This window comes from Tetrao urogallus (genome assembly GCF_951394365.1).
Source record: "Tetrao urogallus genome assembly, chromosome: 17".
Classification (NCBI taxonomy): Eukaryota; Metazoa; Chordata; class Aves; order Galliformes; family Phasianidae; genus Tetrao; species Tetrao urogallus.
Window position 1 is genome coordinate 1,521,119 of NC_136830.1, and position 21,038 is coordinate 1,542,156.

Consider the following 21,038-nt stretch of genomic DNA (forward strand, 5'->3'; position numbering starts at 1 on the left):
AACAAAGCGAACCCGAAACCCGCATCGCACGGCGCCGAGGGGCCCGTTGGGAGCCGGCTCCCGCTCCCCCCGGCAGGCCGGCCCGAGCCCCGCGCGTCGCCGCCCCTCTGCCCCCCGGGGCTCCCGGCCCTGCCCGCTTCCTTTTGTTGGAGAGGCAGAGCCTCTCCTCGCCTCTCCTCTCCTCGCCCTCCGGCCCCCCGCCACCAGCCCACCCCCTCTGCTCCCCGCCGCCCCCACCCCGCAGGGCCGCTCCCCGCCTGCTGTGAATCGGGCCGGGCGGCCTCCTTCCCCCCGCTCACTTCTCTCCCCAACTTTCCGCCCTCCGCCCCCCGCGGGCTCACGCTCCCTCGACGCTGAGCGGTAGGCAGGGGGCACCGCGGCCCCCCCCGCCGCTTCCACCCGCCCCTTCGGGCGCGGCGCCCCCTCCCCTCGGCCCGGCCCTTACGCCCAGTCCCGCGGCCGAGGCGGCTCCTGTCAACAGACATTGCCACCCTCAGCTGATCAGGGCGGGGCGGGGCCCGGCCTGCCATTGGAGGCGGCGCGCGGCGGCCATAGAGAACGCGGCGGCGGCAGAGGCGGACCTTCCGGCGCCCACCACCGAGCCACACCTGCTAGAGCGTCGCCTCTTCCGCGGATGCCGGAAGGATGATGGCGAGGTTAGGGCGCCGGAGACGCCTCGGCGGACATCTTGGGTGCGGGCAGGCCCGCGGGTGGAATAACATGGCGGGCGCCATCTTTGATGCGGGTAGGGTGGGAGCGTCTCGACAACGTATGGACACGTGGATGAGCTGGATCGCGTGTAGTTAACAGTACGTTGCGTTTAACTCTTCGATATGTAAGAGTTGTTCGCTTGCAATGGTTAAATAAAAGCATGCTTGCTGTACTAGAGAAGTGGTGTTAGAAATAGTGTTTGCATTAAGGCAGGATCTGTTCCCTTTGACAGAGTTTGTGCTCAGAGAGCCCCAGCGTTAATCAGCAAGGGCTCCGATATAATACCTGCCTAGCGGGGATGGAAACTCGTTTAAGAATCATCGCTTTGCTCTTTGTTACCCCCCACACCACCTCATTTTTATACTACTCCAAAGATTGTAGCAAAGTAATGAGGGTTCTTTTTTGGTTGGTTTTAAATCTCTACGTTCTGATGCGAGGTTTATGGTTGTAGCTAGGCCCCACTTTAATGTCTTCTTCAGTTGCAGGAAATTCATTAAAAAATTTCAAACCTGCTCAAAAACAAAACCAGCAAAGTATTCAAAGGAAACAAGAGGAAGGCATTGGCCCTGGTGCCTGCCTGCTGGCAGCTGCTTTCCTTCCAGTGGCTGCATCATCCTCCTGGTTGGAGCTCCTTCCTTGGGCTCTCCTGAAAGACGTCCTCTTTCTTATACGTCACTCCCTATTTCCTTGATCTAACCCTTGAAGGATCACATAACCTAACTCCAGTCCACTAACCTAACTGCTTCCTTGCTCCCCAAAAGCTGTTAAGACAGAGAGTACCTATAATTCGGTGGTTTTTCATGGTCTTGCATAAAGCATCATCACCGATACCACTTGTTGGTCAGTCTGCATAACTGTCCCTTGTTTCTCTAGATCCGATTCAGGCTTTTTTTTTCTAGAGCATTTGTACTCATTGTACCACAATCTCAGGCCACTTAGAACCCCCAGTAAGGTGACTTCTTGGACAGATGATTGCTGTGCTTGCACACAACACCAGTAGCAACACTCTGGATGTGCGTTCATTTATTACATTCATGCAAAGGACTTGGACAGCTTTAAGAACACCAAAATAGAGCAGGAAGAAGCTGAGATAGCCTAGATACTGGTGGTTAGCTTTCTTACATTAGTCATGCCGTACAGACAGATGCAGAGAACAATTTGCTGCCCTCTTATCTCCCAAAAGATTCTTGAGTTTCTGTTATGAAATATTGAAAACAAAAACAAAACACTGAAAAAAAACACAAAAAACCCAAACATTTGCCTTTCTTTGCTGAGATGCTGCTACTTGATTCACAGGATTGTGTGCTCAGATTTTGCCTTCATTTTGGCCTTCCCTGAAAACTCTGTGGATCCTTTTGGCCACAAGAGCCTCACAGCAACTCCAGCCTGTGTTAGAGAGCCCTTCAGCTCTATGAATACAAGCAGAATTATCTGTTCTATCCAATGCACAAAGCACAATATTACTTCTCCGTTCTCTATCACATGGGCCTCAGTTCAAGAGAAATCAAAAGCTCCCATGTAAGTCAAAAGGGATGCATGTACTTAAAAGCTTTGCATTATTGACCTTCAAGAATGGGCCTGTCTATATTCCTTATAAAGTGTTTACCTATAAAATGCCCTTCTTACTTTTAACTTAGTCCTCACTGAGGACTAGTGCCTTTTATACACTTGAAGAGAAGTTGTAAGTGGAGGTTACTATCACTCAAAAGCATTTTCATAGCACTTCATTCTTATTACTGCTCACAGTTACTAGTCATCGTTATCTCTGAGAGGCAGAGAAAAATACCAGCGCATGGGAGATGTGACTGAAAGCCCAACAACCAAATCTTTTGTGTAAACCACAGCATTAGCTGAAGGAGGAAGTTGTTTTGTTACATTGAGGCATTGAGAAAACATTTTCTAAATATTCCTGCCAAGAGATCCCTTTGCAATCACACCGAGGAATTACTGCACCTTGGTGATAGCACAGTGCAAGCAAACGATTGGTTCAGCTCCTGCAGCTCTGCTGTACCAAGTAAAAAGGCAGCAAGTGAAACACACAGCTAGCTTAACGAGTCCTGTGTGGATGGGAGACTCAATTAAAATTAAATTATACAACAAATTAGGTTTTAAATGCTGCACGGCTTAGCCAGCCAGATAAATAATAATTAGAGATATACTGATCTGCTGCTCTGTGCAGTTGAACAGCAGACTGCTATAGCTGCTTTCAATACACACTGTCACATCCCTCCCAGCTCAGGGTGGTTTTCATGGCATTCCAAAGAAGCCACCCGTGAACAGGCCCATTCTGTACCAGACATTGCTGTGAGCTGGGCTTAATAGACAGGAACTTTCTTCTAGAGTCTGTCTTTCCCACCTCTTCCACGTTTCTTTAGCAATTTCCCTCTCCCTTCTTTCTACAATCCAAATCATTCTATATGGAATTAATTTTCAGGCTCTGGATCGTGCAGACAGCAGACTCCCTAGGAAATGCAAAAGACTTTCCAGGGAAACAAAGTGAAAGCACACACCAAAATCACGCACGCAGGAGCAATTGAAGCACCACGTTTTCCTGGAAGAAGTTCCTCCCAGAAGGAACCCTGACTAAGCTTTGTTACTGGGGCAGAAGGAGCACCAAGGAGACTGCTGTATGCCCAGCTGGCGAACAGACTGAAATAATGCCACTGTTGTTCACACTTCACAGCTTAGCTTGACTGGATGCTGCACTCATATATGGCATTCACAGCTTCCTTTTGAAGTTGTTTGTAAACGTAATCAGGTATTTATTGAAGTCAGCTAAATAATAATAATTAACCTTGTTTATTTTTGCTTTTAGAAATCACTAACACCCAATTGTTTTGTTTAAATCCTATTTGCATTTAAAACCATGTAAATACATATTTTTGTTTTGCTTTTTTTTAAAATAAAGACTGGAGGGGCAAAACAAATAAAACAGTCATCTTTGGCATTTTTTAGTTCCTGAACATCTAAGACTGTAGCTAATTCTAAAACGAGCAGGATGTGGTCATTTCTGTCCAACACAGAAAGTGACTGTGGCAGGCTCAAGCTGCCTCTTTGGCAGTTGCCATTTATGGATGCCATTCTGGGTTTCCTTTTTGACTGCTTAATTCTCCAGCACTTACACACTAAGAGTCTTAGACTGACACGTTTAGTCTAAGGAGGAAAAAAATTGCATGTGTCATCTCAGGATGAAAGACTGCCTACAGATAAAAATGACACGAACGTTTCTGCAAAGGCCCCTCGCCGTAGATAACTGGGAAAATTTACAGTCTGTTTAAAGCATTGGTTTCAAAGGGGATTTTAATTAATATTTTCTTCAAGTGTTTTCAAACATATTTCCTCCAGGGGGTGCCATATTAACACCACCGGAAAGTAAAAATGTATAAACGTCAGCGTGTGTAAATGATCCACAGGAAGGACATAACTCTCCACGCTGTATGTGTCACTGCATCTTGTGAGTAATGTGCCATTCCAACCAGAGCCAAAGGCACCAGTGTTGAGAATGAAATTTCTCAGCTGTTCCCTCACGAGCGGTCAGAAGCGGTGCTGCCTGGTCCTACAATTAATGTCAAGCGCATTCCTGCCAAGTTCAGAGAGGACGCATCCCTTGGAAAAGGGTTTTCAGAGTGGCTGAGTGCAGAAATACATTCATCCCATCTTCTGAGAGAAAGGGCCTCTGGGGAGAGGAGAAGTTACAGATGTAGTCACAGCTGCACGCGATTTCAGCTGGGTTATGAGTAAGGGCAGAAGTCTGAACATGGTAACGAAAACGACACAGAAAATTAAAGAAGAGCTGGCCAGGAGCGTCACTGGGTTTTCTACAGGTCTGCAGGGAATACCAGCCCAGGTAGGATGTCTGTAAGTCTGTTAAAGCAGAGGAGTTTTGCTGGCTCTGAGAGCAGAAACTTTGCTTTGAGCAAAAACACTTACTGTACAAGAAAATCGATCTAAACACCACTCCCAGACTAAGGAGCAAAAGAAAACAGAAATAATGTCATAATATATACACGCATTTTCCACATTTCAGTGCTCACATTTTTTTGCTTTTATCTACACAGCAGTTAAAACAATCACACAGTCCAGATACTGTGAATCCTTCACCCACTGCTTTAGAAATATTACTAAAATAGTGCCTGGTTACCTTCTACTTGGCAGTGAAGCTCTCTATAGGATAATTACTTAAGTAAAAGTATTCTTGAAGACTCCAAATCTGAAAGAAAAAATCCTTAATATACTATTTATTTTGCCCTATCATTTTGAAGTGTAAGCTTACTTCAAGAAAAGCAATGGAAGCCAACAATATGAACATCATTGATCCAGAACTTATAGTCTGGGGGTTGGACTCGATGATCTCTGGAGGTCCCTTCCAACCCCTACAATTCTGTGTGATTCTGTGACATTGTCAGAATAGCAAAAAAATCTCCGTGTGTTACACTAAGCCAGTGTTGGACAGTCTCAGAAGCAGGGCTTTCGTACTGCTCTGAATTGCAGAAGGGATGCTCAGAATTCCAGAAGTCATCTAAATTTTTAGCTGCATTGTACCAGTAGTGCACCACTGCAGTTGCTGTCAGAAAACTCCATATATCAGCTGAAAATACTTAGGTTGCTCTAAAAGTACTGCCTCCTATTTATTTCCATGGGAACTACAGCAGACATTACAGCAGACATTTTGTCAGATGCCCCTCTGCTGCCATCTCTTGCACAGCAACAAAACGTAACAGGACATTGGTGGGAAAGTTCAACCTCTGTCATATCACCACCATCTGCCTCTGATGATGTGGGCCAAAATAATCAACTAGGAGAGATTACTTTCAGGGCATCCCTTGTATTATTACTTATCTAGATCAGGCAAAGCTTTGAATTACTACGAAAGCACAATAAATTCATGAACCAAAACCTTGAGAGCTGCAGATAATTTGTTGACCATGCAGAGAATGGTAGCAGCAGGCTCCAAAGGCAAAGTTTTCCTGTGCCTTCCTCCTGGAAAGGAGCAGCTGAAAGATTTCAACTCATTTGAGGGATCAGAAATACACTTTGGTATACCAAGTACGTTTCTGATGTGCCAAAGTATGCTTCTGGTATACAAAGTGTACTTCTGATCCCTCAGAGCAGCTCACCCATCCAGGAACTCTGCCTTGAATGCTCTCCTCTCAGTTGAGCATCTTTGACACGGACTGTACGGTTGCCATGTAGCAACCCCAGCAAGTACTGCTTCTGTTACAGGGGGGACAAATAAATGCTGGATATGGATGAAAAGACATTCAGAGATAGGAAGAGTAACCAAAGGAAATTGAAATGATGGGATGCAGACCATGCTTTCGCCCTAGATGTTGAAGTGGATCTTTAAATCAGGGTGGGACAGAGCAGCAGTTAGGCAACATGCAGACTACATGTTAACTGAAATTTATTTTTATTTTATGCATTATACAGTGCAATGTTCTTTAAATGGGCATCAAAACAAAGAAAACCAGATGAGAATTAGATATGAACTGCAGTACACGGCTGAAAGTCTAGTCATTGTTCTGCTAAGCGGTAGCATTTTCTAAATTACATCATTTTCAGAACAGAAAATGGGATTAACGGAACATCCAATCTTTTTCTGACTTCTTCTCAATACCATATGCTAGAGAAGCCTTATTTTTATTTTGCATTACCTTTGGAGACACATGCTTACATGCTGGCCTGGTTTAGAATGAGATGCCTCCAGAGAAAGGGAAGAGTCTATCTTCTACCAGCTGTACAAGAACAAAAGGCTCCATAATGTCCTGTCTGGCTTATTATTGGCAGGGAGTTAAATCCATCAGCACTGGAGGATGGGAATAGGCCGGCATTGTTTTTTGCTATTTTGATTTATTAAAAATCCCTGCTGTGGACATTAAGAGGAAATTGGCCATAATTCAGGAGCAGTGGATCTGATGGACAGCGAGATGGAAAGTTTCATATTAAAGCCTTAGGAGGCCAAAAAGAAAATTGAAAATCTGGAAGTATCAGCTGATGGGCAGTACCTTTTCATTATAAAGAACACCAAGCTCTATAAAATTCTTGGCAGGAGGGATAAGAGCAGAATCAAAACAATGACCTTGAGATCAGTCCCAGTCTGGGCAACAGTGGGTTTACAACAGATGCCAAGTAAAGGAGAGAGAGAATAAATGCAAGTCAGATATCAGCTTCAGCTTGGACCTTGTTCTGGGCCCTCCTGTTCAAAAAGTGTCCACATTTATAGTCTCTTCCTGTGTGACAGATCAGACACAGGATTTTTTCTCCCTATCCATGCAGCTAGAACTCTTAGCTACATTCTGTTCACTTTGCATCACCAATGCTGCATTATTCTCACTTCTGTTTTAACCATTCCGTGTCTCATCCAATTCCTTTTCCTAACCAGAGCTCTGCTTAGACCAAGTCACTTCCTATTTACATCCTTCCTTTGATTCAGCATTCTCTATTGCAGCAAATAAAGCTGACCAACAGCAAAGTTATGGTTGGGAGACGATGCAGTACTCTGCTGCTGTACAAATACTGGGGCTAGAAAGGATAAGGAGCTTGACCTCCTGCATTGAGTATGGCATTTCTTACTAACAGCAACCTCTCAGCCCTTAGAGAGGTGTTGATGGTGTCTAGAAGCATACCAGTTTTCATTGGACAGAAGAATTTGGTACGTGAAACAGTGCAGGGAGAAGGTTGATTTATGTGTGGGTTTTATCCCACATTTTCTTCTAAGCCTGAGCTCAATCCAAAGGAGTCTTATTGTAGATCCTTATGTGATTTGATCTAGGCTTAGAAACACCAAAGAGCATGTATTACCTGATAGCAAAAGCTCTGAAGGCAACTGGTTACAATTTATGAGGATGCTGGAATGCCCACAGTTCCTCAGCCAAAGCCAGTCAGGCAGGAGGACAGTGTGGGTTTTGGTTCACCTTCAGTACGTATTTCTTGTCTGTGTGAACACTGACCCCATACACATCCTGCATTCAGGTTTGACACTGCAAAGCACTGGAAGTCACAATAACTCCCAAATATTTGCCTTGATGTTACTCACTTATGGCATTCTCATCTAGTACACCAGTGTGTACATGGAGGATTAATAGCTCAAGAGCTCACCTAAATCATTGGTTTCCAGCTCACGTCCTGCAGAGCCTGGGAAACCCATGGAAAACTAGAGTCTGCACGAAGCAGAGAAGGAAAAGCAAATTCATTTGTGCCAGACAGCATGCTACATATGTGAAATTCCTTAAGGAGCCTGCATTACTGCTGGAAAATTTAGGGGTCCACAAATCACAGAAGACTGAAGAGAGACTGACCTAAATCTTCTCCTGCAAGAGCAAACAGCCTAGAACTGCAGCAATACGAGAACTTGGTGCTAAGAAGCAGCACGACAGCTAAGCAGAACAAAATCTCTGCAGCTTCTTACAGATGAAAATGGAAATAAGTGGGACAGACATCTGTATAGCTTTCGTAAGTATTTGTTTGGAGATTAGTGTTAAAATAGACTCAAAGAATAAAAAGAGCAGCCCATATCAATGCTAACTAAACTAATCTCGACAACAAATTACTTATGCAACGTGCGTATGTGTTCCTCATACGGTTTGGCCCTGAACCTCCACTAAGTTGGAAAAAAAAGAAATAAAAAAAGCAACCAGACAAGGACAATCCCTATTAAGGTGTCACAGAGTTATTTTAGTGGATTCTCTGGAAATAAGCTTGTTTCTGTGCTAATTTTTCTTCTGGCAGAACCAATTCATTCTCAGCCTTTACAAGCCAGTCTTTTACATTTGATTGAAAATTGGATTTGGGCCTCTGGGGATATTTCATGTCAGCCTTCCTAATGTAGTGTCAACGTGAAGACACAAAGAGATAAAAAGTCAGTTTCACTTAGAGTTTCCTTTTTCTAGCGTCTAGTCTGAGTTTTTACTCTTTCACTTTTGCACTTTGGATCTGTGTCTTCTTGTCTTAAGTCACATTAAGCGAGAGGGCAAGAGTGTACTAAGCCAACCTCCTTGGTTTACAGGCAGGGTCACTAGCACAGCTGGAACGCATACTTAAACTTTGTGGTATCACCTCATAAAACGATCACATAGCAGACAAATTTTAAGCGCATATTTGAAAAGCAGAAACTCTGGGGTCAGGGTGATGGAGACTGGAGGAAGGGTAAATGTAGGCTACAACGAGAAATAATGAGACTCACTTTGCTGGAGGAAATGGACAGACATTAGCATTTCAATAGCAGTCGAACCATTTCATCCAATACAGGATGTAGTTCCCTGCAGACCAAGCGAATGCAATCCGTAACATCTGTGTTCGGCGCTGTACTTTTGAAAATACGACATTCAAACTGTAGGCTGCGCCCTTCACGATCCCTCCTGCCTCCTTCCCTGGCCCATCACGCTCACCTGGAAGAGATGAGCTAACCAACTGGAAACGCAACACAAAGGAATCAGAGTGAGAACGCAACCTCTCAAAGGTACAAGGAAAAACAGCATGTGGGCAGACAGCCTGGGGCTTCCACAAAATACACAGAGGAAGAACAAATTAAGAGTCCTTGGACAATAAAGTAAGTTCCAGATTTTTCTGACATATGATTTCGCAACAATCAAGATTACATCATTTTTCAGGGCAATAATACACATTTTTGTAGAATGCAAGTCTACTAAAGCAAGCACTATTTTTTGCTTTTGCATGTGACAGACCAAGACTGTGTTCTGTTCTCTTACAGACAACAGAGAGCTGGGAAGCAAAGTGCTTCCTGCTTCTGCTTCTTATGTGACAGTCTGCACATAGAACTGAGACAGGGCGTAGTTGATCTCAAATAACACAACAGTCAGTAAATGCATGGCACACCAGCTAGCATAAATCCATAACGTAGCACCATGTACAGTTTTCATATAACGAAGCTTTCCTATGCATGCAGATTCAAACTGCTTTCCTGGAAAAGTAAAATGCTGTGACCAGGAAAGAAAAATAAAGCCTACTGGCAGATGTATCAGCATGTCCCAGCCTACAGACCTTTCATCCTTCAAGTGCCTCCAGACCCCTGCTCCCCTCACCACTGCAGAGGAAGCTGCTTTGTGCCATGGCTCACTCCTGCCTCTTTTAGCGTATTAGATCTCTCAAAGGTGGAGAAAGTATTTTGTTCCAGGTCCCATACATGGCGACTGAGACAGGATCTTATGCCACACACAAAACATAACCTCTCTTCCATATTGCCTAGCTTCTTAGAAGATAAAGGAAATCCTTATTTTCACTTCTGCTCAGTTTTGCAGAAGACTGATTTTCCTAGGTCCTGCTTCCCTCTTCTGTTTACTGCTCTACTTCAGCACTTTCTATTCCCCTGTTTTCTCAGCAGCCGCTACCCAACAGCACGTCCTCCCATCAGCTTAACATCCTACACCAGCAGAGTTCATGGTAAGTAGTTGATTGGATTCAGCTGGGTCTGTCTGCACAGTAGGGAGAGCTGGCAGCCCTTTGAATACAGTTTCTGGGTGTCAGTCTGGATGTTCAGATCACTCCCTTGCCAGAAAAAGAAGCGTCACATTTTTCATCACACTTTTCTTTAATGACATTTCCTTCCTTCCAGAAAGTAAATGTCCAGGGGAGGTAAATGAATTGCTTTGTATATCTAGAGGATCTCCAAAGCCCTTGATCCAGGCTGTGTAGTAATGAAAAAAAATAACAAGGAGAGGAATGGAGGAATGAGTTTTAAACACGCTTTCAGATCATAGAAAAACAGTAAAAGAGCTAGAAAATAGAGGGATGGTGAAAGAAAATAACCGAGGCACCAAGGTAGTCCAAAATAATGCAACTGCTAACTGGGAAAAAAAAAACAAAAAACAAAACAACACCACAATAGAGAAGAACTTTGTACAGTAAAGAGAGAGCTGATGTTCAGCAAAGCCGAGAAATTTTAATACTGATGTGTAAAATTAAACCGTGACAGCAGAACAGGCGAGAGCAGGCTTATCTGCAAGCGTCACGTTACCTCCCCTGGGATCCTTACCTTCCCCCTGGTGCTGCTGTCAGATTCTCCTTCCCCCTCAAATCTCACTTGACCTGAATTCTCATGATTTGACTCCGTAATCCTCTGGTTTCCGCTGTACGCACACAAAAGATTATTGTACAAAAGCGAATTCCCAGGGCCTTGGGCTTTGCTTTCCATTTAGTTAAAGAATTATCCTACAGTAGTTTAGGTGCTGGGAAACTTGTCCTGTAGATTATTGCCTACAGGGCAAATGCTGTGGAGGCTGCTAACGAGAGAACAGATGTTCGCTGGCTTATGAGCCTTGCTGCATGTAAATGTCTTCAGAACTGTGCTTGTCAATAAGCCTCTGCCTAAGAATCACAAACCTTATGGACAAAATTCATCCCCAGTGTAAATGCATGGGCTTCAGCAGAATTATACTGAGGAGGAAGCTGGTCCTCGATCTACACCAGGGAGACAGTATTTAACACCTTGCGCAGAAGCTGAGACTGAACGTCATGAAAAGCTAACACTTCAGAAGAATGCAGTTATGATTTCTATTGTGGCACAGTGAGCCTCAAACAAATGGATTTCAAAGCCATACTGGTATTGGAGGAGAAAGATCCTCTAGTAACCACTCCAAGCTAAAGTTTTCATTGCCTCAGTAAAGGGATGCTCTGTTTTCAGGGCCACAGCTTCACCTGGTGGATGTTGCAGCAGCCGTTCAACAGGCTGAAGGTGAAACGTTCATCCAGTCCTCTGGACCCATGCTAACTTCCAGCTACCAAAGCAGCCCATGTTTGCTTCCTGCCGCCTGATGAACCTGAGCTTCAGAGCATCACGGGCTGAGGAGCTGACAGCACTGGCTGGAGCACCTCTTTCTCCATGAGCTCTCTTGACGGAAGTTCAAGATGTGTGCAGAAGATGTTTACCTTCAGGCTTTGCCCCTTCCTTCCTGCTGTGTGCAAGGGCTGATGACCTTGCTCTGCATGGCAAACTTCAGCTGTACTGGGCCAGAAAGCCATGAGCTCTCTCTGATCAGAGATGGCCGCTTCACTGTGCAAGTTTAATAGCAGCGCTGCGTCAGTTGCTTGGTATAGTTCTTAGGATCCAGTAGCGAATCCTTTCAGCTGAGCGTGCCAGCTCTGTGTCTTCAGCAGAACAGCACAAGATTTACCCACCCCGCCTCCGCCTGGAGGTTCTGCAGCGAGAGGAACAGCCGGCCGGGGAGCGGTGCGGGAGCGCTGGGTGCCCACAGCCGGCCTGCTCCTCTGGCACTAGGTGGCAATGTGGGTCTGCAGCAGCCTCGGAACGCGGCCCTGGGGCAGCCTGTGGGGGGTGGGTACCCGCGGGCACAGCTCAGCATCACCGCGTCCTTGCACGCCCTCTGCATCCCTCCCCGCATCACCCTGCAAGAGTCTCCTGGACAAAACGCGGAAAGAAATGCTTCCCAATGGCTTCGCGGCCACCAGCCGCCTCTCTTCCCAAACTGGATTCGATCCATCTCTGGGAATAAAAGAGGAGCTGGCAGTGGGTTTGCCACGCCACGCATTGCTGTGGTTGGGAGCTCGTGCTGCTGCCAGCCTAACCCACTGCTGGGACACACCAGCACCCAAGGGAGGCCATGCAGGGCATCAAACCCCATCAGCAGGCTTTGAGTTGTGCCTGTGCTGCATGCCTGAGTTGTCCAAGGCACACACAGCTGTGGTTCCACATACAGCTCTGCTGGGAAAGCACCAGCCTTACCACCATCTGAGCTGCTGTCTTGGGCTGTCTACAGCAGCCTTGCCACCCAGCAGAGAATAGAGTTACCTTTCCATGTCCTGATTAACATTTCTGAGAGTTTGTACCTGGACATTTCATTAATTACCTTCCATCTAATGTCTTGAGAAAAAGCCAAAGCATTCTTAAGAAAGTCACTGCCAGATCCTTTTCAGCTGTTGCCTTTGTGTGGAGCTCAGTCTGTCAGTCAGAAGTAGATATTTAAGAGGAAATTTGACAAGAAATGATGGACAGCCTCTTGGCACACCTGACCTCTGCAACCCAGGCGGCCTGCTGTTAGATTTCTGGGTATTTGTTTGGTTTTAAGCGTGCCATGCTATTGAGCACACAGTGCTTCTGTTTCAGTCTTTATGGGCTCATCTCTGACCTCACACCTTACTGAGTGCTCTGTAAGGTCTTTCCTCCACAGTGGCCATAATTGGGCTGCACCTCTCACAGCTGCCTGCACCGTGCGTTATCTCTGTGCAGCTCACGCTGCCCCAGTCAGCATCTTGTGGGGGCATTGCAGAGCAGGCAGCGTGCTCTGCTGTGCCGGGGATTCACCATCAGTTCCCCTGTCATTCCTGGTCTGCTGTAACACAACTGCTTTCAAGCTTTCTCTCTCCAGTGGAACATCTGTGTTTTGGATTAGTTTTCCCCAGACAGGTTTACTTACAGGTTTTTTCCACATTAAATCTCAGTATTTTGTTCTTTCTAGTTTATCTAGGTCCTTTTTTGGTACTGTTCCTCTGGGTTCATCTGGATTCTCCCCATTTAGCACAGTCAGCAAAGTCCTCTGGTATCCCAGTTCACTCTTTCTATTAGTCTACCAATGAATAATACGTTCCTGGACGTCCCTCTGTAGCGCTGCACATTCATTTCTTGCAGCCCTTTGTTTACAGTTCATGCTTTTCTTCATCTGAGTGACTGTGCCGATATCCATGAGGATTTCAATCAATGTTTCCTTCAGACACACGTGAAAAAGCTATAAAACCCCAAATAACTCCCCCAGTCGCTCTGCTTATCAGTCATAGTTGGATTAACTTCTGAACATTATGAGACTTTCCTCTTTCTATTTGTTTTATTTTACCACATATGAGCTCATGCTAACTTACAGACCACTCCTGAACCCCGTTTGGGAACCGGTTGGATATATAATTTCCACCCTATTTTCTGTCCATACAACACCAGTCTTCCATTTTTGGCTGTAACCTTTGGAAAATATTTCTTGTCCTTTAATTCATACACATAACGCTATAAATACACCCGCCAAAGGAATAGCAGATTTCTAATTGTGAATGTCATCTCTTACAACAGGAAGAGGTGAAACAACGAATGAATTTAAACAGTTCTATTTTACCCACATGCTGAACTCGTGGTGGAAGCACAGCCTGCATCCCCAGAACTCAGCCCTGCAGGGCCCAGGCTGGCTGTGCTTCCCTCACCCACAGCAGGCAGGCAGCTGTTACCTTTACAATGAGGCGATCCACCAGCGAGCTCCTCACAGCCATCACAACAAAGTCTATCCAGTTTGCAGCGCTCCTCTCAGGAATTCTGTTGCTTCACCATCTCTGTGAAGTGAGTCACATTTTCCCACTCATGCTGTGGTGAAAAGAGACACTTAAATGTTCCCAGGATCTCTCTGTCCCTGGTTGTTTTTGAGCAGAGCATGGAATCAAGCAGCTCAGCTCCCACCGTGCTTTTTGGGTGGTGTGGTTACACAGCACTGCTCCACGGTCACATCAGTGCCTTCCAGGGACTGCAGCTGGCTTCACATGTGCCCTTCACATGGAAATGGACAGAAATATTGAAGGCCTTGTTAACCTGATACTGACCTTCAATGTCAATGTGCTTTAGCACACAGCTGTTCTCCATATCCTTCCCCCCTTATCCCCTTTATCTTTACTGGGAGTGATAGCAACAGAAAGGCACTGCAGAAATTTAACATTCAGTGTGATCATTTGCAACAGCAACTAACAATCACCTGTGCTCTGCTGAACTCTCTGGAAGCCTCTATGGACCAAGGCAGTACAGCACGCATTCTCCTAACCCCATCTCCTCTCCAGGCTGCACAAAGTGCCACAGGATGGGTGCTCCATAGCAGCCCAGCTGCTGGCTGGCTGAAGGTGGGGGTGGGAAGCTCTCCCCTCATCAGCCCCCACCTGCCCACCTTCTGCTGGTAGAGCTGAGTGCGCTCAGCTGCCTTCCACCTCCATCCTGATTTGATAACTGAGAGCAGGGAAGGTATTACTTAAAGAATCTGGGTGGTTGTTTGCAAAATAAACAGGAGATGAAAGATAAGGCAGTCTCCTTGGTGCATAATTACCTTAAATGAAGGTCTGTTTGCTAATACTGTTGTTTTGATGTGCTAAACAGCTTAGTCTTACCACTCCAGTAGATACTATAACTGTAATTCCCAGTGATGTCACACCAAGATTAGGAGCTGTTGGGAAGCAAGAGGGGAAGGATAATCTGTGGAGCAGTGGTGAGCAGGGAGCAGGCTTAGCTTCCCAGACAGCTCTGCAAAGCCCCATGGGGTGATGCTGCCAGGCAGGTTCCTTTGGGGCACCTCCTGCTTCCCCACCAGCTTGGGCCTGGAGAGGTGCTGAGGGCTGTGCCTGTGGTGGCACCTCACAGAATCGCAGAATGGCCAGTATTGGAGGGGACCTCAAGGATCATGAATCTCCAACCGCCTGCCACATGCAGGGCCACCAACCTCCCCATTCAATACTAGACCAGGCTGCTCAGAGCCCCATCCAACCTGGCCTTGAACACCTCCAGGAGCAGTGCATCCACAACCTCTCTGGGCAGCCTGTTCCAGTACCTCACCACTCTCTCTGTAAAGAAATTCCCTCTGACATTCAATCTAAATCTTCTTTCCCTCAACTTAAAACCATTTCCCCTTGTCCTGCAGTTATCAATCCTTTCAAAGAGTTGACTCCCCTCCTGCTTGTAGGCTCCCTTTAGGTACTAAAAGGCTGCAATGAGGTCACCCCCGCAGCCTTCTTTTCTCCAGGCTGAACAAGCCCAGCTTGTTGTATGTCTTTGTATGGGAGGTGCTGCAGGCCCGTGACCATCTTTGTGGCTTTCCTCTGGACCCTGTCCAACAGTCTTTCTTGAACTGAGGGCTCCAGACCTGGATGCAGTACTCCAGATAGGGCCTCACAAGAGCAGAGTAGAGGGGGACAATCACCTCCCTGTCCCTGCTGGCCACCCCTCTGCTGATGGAATCCTCCCCTGTCCTGCACACAGAGTGGCTGAGCACAAGCAGGGAGCTCTGTACACACACTTTCCCAGAGCCGAGCTAATAGAGCCTGACAGGGGGTGCTAGCTTTTTGAAGACGAAGAAGTCTCCTGGGGTGTTACCAATCCCCTGGAGGTGCCATTAGCTCATGATAACCACACCTTTGAAATTGTTTTATTGCTTTAATAATGTGGTGCTGATGGAAAATGGGGAACATGCCACATTTATTATTTATGCCGGTAAAAGATGAAAGTTAGCAATTAGAAGCTTTAAACCACAGGTTCAGCAGAACTGCATGACTTGCATTTATTCACTTTCAGAGTACCCACCCCAGCTCGGGAATGCCTGCACTGCCCAGGTTTGTTCAGTTGGGCCGCCTACAGAAAGCACTCCAGAGTGGCAGGCCAGCACAATTAACGCTGCAAGGCAGATACGCATCTCAGCTGCAGGGATGGGCGGAGATTTCCTGGTGGGGAGCTGTTGGAAGTGGAACTGTGCCTTATGATATCTGAGCTAATCTTGTGCTATGATAATTCTGTCTTACTAAAGAGCTCGCAGCCTCTCTGTGCGGCGCAGTCATGCTGTGGCGGCTGCTGTGTGCGTCTGATCCAAACTTGCTGCTTCCCCGCACATTTAATTGGTAAAATTTCCTCCTGTTTTTTGTTTTAAAAAAATAAATAAATAAATAAAAAAGAAAAGCATGGAAAGTGAGCAGGGTCTCAGTCCCCAGGACTGCAGCTGCAGTGTCCCTGCTGCCATGCGGCTGAAAATCACTCTGTCAGCTCAAGGCAACGTGGAGAGGATGCATGCTGTACATTATGCACCGTGACATCTACACCTGGAGGGAGCAGCTCTGCTGAAAGAAAAGCAGCCCATGCAGCTCGTGGTAGAGTGCAACCTCAATCCTTTCAGAGCTGCAGCACCAAGGGGTGATCCCGAGTGCCAGGGAAAGGGACTGCAGCACCACAGCAAATCCGAAGGAGGAAAGTTGGGCTTATTGTAAAAGAAACTTGCCAAGAATGCATATGGCCCTGCTTCAAGCTGTAATAGAAGCTATTTCACTAATCTGCCTTGCAGCCCACTTTCTCATTCTGTGTGATCTGTCAGTGAGGGTGCAAGCTTGTTTGATCGCTTCACCTTAGGATCAAACGAGCAGAGGGCTGGCTGGGTGTTTTATCTGCAGCTGGCAGAAATGGAAGGTGAGGGAAAGTGAACGAGTGAATTTTTATTAAAAATAGAGAGATTAATACACCCAAATTTAATTGGAATTGAGCAAGCAGGCAAGATGTGTCAAGATCTGAGTTCGTGCATAGATTATGTGGCTGTCCTACACACTGCATGCTGAACAACTGTGGTGTGACTGCCTCAGCCGCGTACTTTGGTCCTCGCTATGAACCTTCACGCTGCTTACCTCTACTGTACATCCTCATTTATTCCCCATTTCCGCCCTTTGCCTCATTGCACCACTCCCACAGAAAGGCTGCGTGGGTTAGAAATGCAGCAGGGATCTCCTGCATGGCCTGGTTTCCCCCGAGCCCCACCAGCCCCAGCATCACACCGCCGTTCCATGCCCTCATGCAGCAGTGCTGTTCCCGATGGAGGCGGCCACAGGCTCTGGGCCCGGCGCTGGGAGCAGCGTGCTGTGAAAGGAAAGGGCTTCTGGCTCTTCTCACGTGTGTCTGGGGCAGAAAGGAGGTGTAGTTCAGATTAGAGCACTGCGGCTTTTTCCGTGTTTATCAGTGTAGGAGTTCTGCTCCGTGTAGCGTAACAGCCTCAAGTCCTTTTAAGCCCTGACATCAATATGTGGTGATAAGATAACGCTGGTTATCCTGTACCAGTTGCTCTAGATAAGATAAACCCTTTTATGCTTGAAAACAGGACTCAAAGTTTCTCAGTGTTTTCTTTCCCTTTTAATTTAGCAGACTCCAGAAACATTTTATTTCTAAGGGAGTGGTATTTATAAGAGCAGATAAAAATAGTACCTATCATAAATAAGACTTTGCAAACTTGCCCAGGGAACATTAAACATTTTCTTCCAAAGATTAAATAGAAAGGATCTGGTAGGGGGTAGACTTCGACGTCTTAAAAAAATCATTGCCTTAATTATAAGCTACAAGTTACTCCAAGTAAATGTCGTGCCTACATGTATTTTGTCAGATATTTCAGCAGCAGTGGCCGTTAGTTTTAATTAATACGAAACCACTTCTGCAGAAGTGTTGTTTGGGAGCGCAGAGTGGGCGATGTGCATTTTGCATGCAGTGTTGGGAGCATCTCTCTGCCACAAACCCGCAGCACTTCCTCACCGAGTAGGAACGCGTCTTCCAAGAACCCAGAGACACGTTTGTTCATTAGCAAGTTAAAATTAATAACTGGGCCCTTTATGAAATTTAGCACTTTAATCTTGTTTGTCCCAAACGATTTTGACAATGGAATAACAGACTCTTCACGTTTTCCATATAATTAAAATTAATTGAAGTGATGTGCATTAGTTGCAATTAAGCCATGCAGCTAAGAGCGGTTGTATCTAATTGCTGTGATTACATAGGCTGCACACAAGCTCAAGTGACGGAGCAGAGTTACTGTGACAGGAGGGCCTGGCTGGGTGTGAGGGAGGGTCTGGGGCTGAAGGGCTGTGCTGCTGGCTGGGCTTCCCGTGCCCCTATGGCGTGTTGTGGGTAATGACGTGGGGTCATAAGGGTTGGGCTGAGGCTGCTTTGGATGCCATGGGGAATAGCAGGTCCCTTCTATTATCTTTTTTGTTTGTTTCTGCTTTTCAGTACCTTGTGAATATTGAGCTTCATTTCATGGAAATCCAAGGGAGAGTTGTTTGTATGCTTTTTGGGATGGGAACAAAGCTGAAGATTTCAGCTGATGCTGCTGTCAGCTGCCCTCCCTGCCTGCAGTGTGGTGTCCTGTCCTGCCCATGTCAGAGAAATGGCTGCTCCAGCAAGGCTCGCCCTTTGCAGCACACGGGAGCGGGAGGGATGTGGTCTGGTCTTGCCAGCCGTTTACATGCCCACATCACAAATAAAGCAGAATGGGCCCTCTGAATCTCTGTGTGGTTCATGAGCAACAGGGCAAATGTAAAACCCTGTGCTTGGTACACAGCTGGCAACAAAGAATTACAGACCACCTGAATTTCCCTCAGAATGCACAGGGAATGACTGGGGGCTTCCAAACAAAGCTCCCCAGAATTTACAGCGCACGGAAACCCTTCTGTTAATTAACAAGGGATTGTGCTTTGAGCAAGTGACTTCTGGAGTGATCCTCCCACACTGCAGCTCTCCCTATCCTGGGGAAGCTCTGCTGAACAAGCTCTTCTTGTTCCCATACTCCAAGCAGTCCCTGTGGGGACACAACCTGTTGGCACCCAGCTTGGGCAGGGCCTGTTGGTTGCCTCTGTGCCCTGCAGGACATCCCAGCAATGTACTTCGTGCAGCAATGGCCTCTCAGGGCAGGCTCCTCCAGCTTCATTAGCAAAAGAATTGAGAGAAAAACCACATTCTTCACACAAAGTTACCAACCAGTGCCCCTGTTCTACCCAGTCTGTGTGACTGCCACCTGCTCATCGCTGCGATGCTTTGTGGATGAGCTCAGGGTAAGGCACTGGGGCGACCATGGGGCCCTGTGTGCCAATGGAGCTGCACTGACATTCCTGCAGCAGCAAAGCAGAGACTGGAGAACCCACTCCGGATGGACAGACCGCGATGCTGGCTGTGGTGTGGGGGAGTGCAGGGAAGTGAGAGAAACCATTAACGTGTTGCAACATTAGTCACGAGCCTGGGGACCTGTTACAGCAAATAAAAGACCCACACAATTTAGCCAAGGGAATTCAGCCAAAAACGTCTAAGTTTCATTTTTTTTTCCCCAACATAATAACTTTTTACTCCATTTAACCTCCAGTTCAACCATCTGAGTAGATAATAGAAAAGTACAGTGAGAGCAGGAATAACCACAACTGAATAGGAAGGAGAAAAATAGCACTCAGAAATATCTTCATGAGCGACTCATCCAGACATCAGAGCAAAGGGGAGGCAGGTCAGCCAGGACAGAGCCTGGGCTCCACAGGGAACCTGCCTGCATCTCCCCTCAGCAGCAATACTGCGCAGCACCAGCTCTGTGTGCAAACACAAGGCACTGAGATGCTGTACTGCAGCAAAGGTGTAGCTCTTGCCATTGCCTGTTCAGGTTCCACCGCTGCACAGCGGAGCTGAATCACTGCTAGTCAGGCTTCCTATTAACCATGTATCTCCTGTCTTCCTCATGATGCTCCTTCATCCTCCCCAAACATCAAACCATCATCAGAAGCCGCAGCTCCTGGCAGGAGGCGCTGAGCCGCTCTCCAAAGACCTCCCTGCGTTGTTGGGAACGGCGCTCTGGGAGCTTCGTAATGCTCAGCCATGAACAATGGCAGCAAGTAAGGGTAATGCTGCAGGTCAAACTGAAGCTAAGCTCTACAAGAGTCATAGGGCAATATTTTTTCTTCACATGCCTGCGACACCATCAGTCCACAAGAAGGTGATGCACAGGGGACATCAGTGGGGCCCCAGCTTGTGGGCTTTCGAGAGCAGTCACCAGTGTAGGAAGCAAAGCACTGGCTCGGCAGCAGTTGGGATTCTCATGGTTTGGGTGATGTGCCCCCCATCCATGGGCATCCTGGGGCTGCAGAGGACATGTGGGGCAGGACAGGATGGGGCTGCAGAGCAGAACACAGCTGCCAGCTGCCAACAGGGCTCGCTGGATGGAGGAAGGCTCCCTGGGGCCATCTCCTCCCCTTGCCAGGCATGCTTGGTTTCACGGGGCTCGAGACATGGGCAAGTCTCAGGAAATAAATGTTTTAAGTCTCTCATTTTATTGCCTGCAAAATAGCAGGAGGCTTTCAAAGCAACAGCAAATCTGGCTAAAAAAAAAAAAAAGTAGAGAAAATTAAAGAAATGTTTTCTGTCTCAGATCCAGCCCTTTTCACCTCAACTTTCCATCATGGTACATAAAACTTCTGTATATTCTGGCACTGCAGAGAAATAGCTTTTCCCCTCTTCTCTCCTTGCATAGCCCAGGAGCTCTGACTGAGCTTTAAAAGAGTTTTGCACAAACACAGAATGGCCAAATAATAGAGCAAGAAAACAGCATTAAACTTTGTAGACAATCAACTTTATTCTGTGCACAGCAGCTAGTTTCTCCCGCTCTCAGCAGAAATAAAAATTTACAAGTGCTCTGGGAAAGCATTAAAAACCAAACACGTCCAGACAAAGTCTGGTGTGAACTGCTTGGAAATAGATCTGTGAATCACCTCAAGGCTCATTCCAGTGTGCTGGCGCTGCCCAAAGCAAATACACCACGAGTGGTCAGGGCAGGCCTGAGGGCTGCGCT